The sequence below is a fragment of the Miscanthus floridulus genome, chromosome 19 (genome assembly GCF_019320115.1).
Source record: "Miscanthus floridulus cultivar M001 chromosome 19, ASM1932011v1, whole genome shotgun sequence".
In the NCBI taxonomy this organism is placed as follows: Eukaryota; Viridiplantae; Streptophyta; class Magnoliopsida; order Poales; family Poaceae; genus Miscanthus; species Miscanthus floridulus.
In genome coordinates this window covers 38,531,534-38,533,686 of record NC_089598.1, presented here as the reverse complement: position 1 = coordinate 38,533,686, position 2,153 = coordinate 38,531,534, and the positions used below count along the sequence as shown (strand labels likewise).

The 2,153-nt window shown below is 57.7% G+C and overlaps 1 pseudogene; it reads left to right on the top strand.

The window, feature by feature from the left end:
* Positions 1-204: 204 nt before the first annotated feature.
* On the top strand, positions 205-1,819 carry LOC136525908 (uncharacterized; annotated as a pseudogene).
* The last annotated feature ends 334 nt before the right edge of the window (positions 1,820-2,153 follow it).

Sequence of the window (2,153 nt, the reverse complement as noted above, 5' to 3'; positions counted from 1 at the left end):
TCAGCTCCAGCACCTGGATGGGAGACAGCTCGCCGGAGCTCCATCGCCCATGGCCAGAGCTCCATCGCTCAGCGGCTGGATGTGGCACGCACCACAGGCTCGACATGGCCTTCACGCCCAGCTCGTCGGAGCAGCTGCTCCCCATGCGAGCTCCCCAGCGGGTGAGCCACCACCTCGCCTCCCACTCCGCGCGCTCGCGAGGCCATGGCGGAGTTGCTCGCATGCGTGCCCGCGAGGCCGCTGTGCGGGTGCGGCCGTAATAATCGTATATTAATGGAGTTTCTCTATATGATGATGATGTATGGATGTCATTTCATTGACGTGTGCTTTATGCATTGCAACGGTATGCATGGAGTTGCAGTGAACAAACAGGGTCTAGTGACGATGAGGATTCTGAAGTACAACAAGAAAGATGTGGCTCTCACGGTGGACTCAGTGACGGCAATAGTGGAGATCGAGGCAACATCCTCCACTGCCGTGAGGGAGGGCCTCGACCTGGTGGCCGTGGTGGACATTAGCGGTAGCATGCCAGGGCACAAGATCGAGAGCGTGAAAGTTCGTGATCATGAAGCTTACCCCTGTGGACCGCCTCTCCATCGTCACCTTCGAAAGCAGCGCCAAGAGGCTCATCCTGCTGCGTTCCATGACCCAAGCCGCCCATAGCGACCTCAAGACAATCGTCAGTCGCCTGGTTGCCAACGGTGGGACCAACGTCAAGGCCGGCCTTGACTTGGGACTGGCTGTCCTCAGCAACCGCGTGCTCATGGTGTCCCGCACCGCCAACATCTTCCTCATGCCCGACGGGAAGCCAGAGGGGAAGTCCTCCGGTGACCCGAGGCAAGTCAACCCTGGCGAGGTGTCTATCTACACCTTTGGTTTTGGCCAGGGCACAGACCACAAGGTATGCAACACTAGCTATTGTTACTCCAACCAATGCTACTGCTACCGGTCGTGTCGATCATTACTGCTAGCTAACCAACCTATACCTTGGATTGGATGCATGCCACTGCTATAGCTGCTCACCGACATCGCCAAGAAATCTCCCGGTGGAACGTACAGCACCGTGCCCGATGGGATGAACCTGAGTGCGCCCTTCGCGCAGCTATTGGGTGGCCTCCTCACTGTGGTGGCGCAGGACGTGCAGCTGACCCTCACCCCAAAGACGGGCGACAGTGACCTAGACACGATGGTGGTGGCCCCCAGAACGGACTACATGTAGACCACCGATGCCAACGGCGTGATCACCATCAAGTTCAGCACCCTCTTCGGTGGAGAGACGCGCAAGGTCGCCGTCAACTTCACTCTCAAGCAAAGCTCCGAGAGCGAGGCCTCCAACACTACCTTAGCCGTCGTGAGGCACAGCTACGCTGCCGAGGAAACATGGCAGCCTACCCAGAACATTCAGCGGCTGCGCACCCCGGAGCCGAGCCCTCCTGGCATTACCGGCAGCGAGGACCGGTCGGTGCAGGCTGAGGAGGTATGCACTGGCCGTTGTGCGGGTGCAGCGTGCGCCTGTGCATCCGCTGCCTGCCCGGAGCTGGACACCAGTCACCACTATCCTCCTTGGCTCCCTGCTTGTGACATGTGAGCACCTCTAGAGTCTTGTCTTGACTCGTGAGTGGTGACTCCCTACCTGTCCTTGCCGCTGGATAAATTGGCCGATTGGTTGTCTCCCATCCAGGTGCTGGAGCTAGAAGATAAAGCTGACGAGTGGGGTCCACCTAGAAGTGACAGGTGTCGCGGGACCCAGCTGTCGGGGATGGAGAGAGAGGAGCAAGGCAGGGGTAGCAACGACATTTCACATGCTCAGGCTGACTAGGTGACAGCGTGTCGAGCTGGCGTGGCATGCCATATGAGCAAATGTGGTAAATCTAAAACTAAAACTTCTCTTATCTGGTAAAGTTGTAAGTGTCATTCTAAAAGTGGTATTCGGATGAGTGCCAATCTTTATAATGGTAAAAATGTAAAAGCCCCGCTGTACACCGCCTTGGACCCCTCCATCGCCGGCGCCCAGCCCAGCGTCGAACCCTAGCGCGGCGGTGCCCTCAGACCCCTTTGTAGCCAGCGCTGAGCACCACACGTCAATGAAAGGACCTTGATGTCGCCTAGGAGGCCTAGAGGGGGGTGAATAGGCCTGTAAAAATTCAACTCGA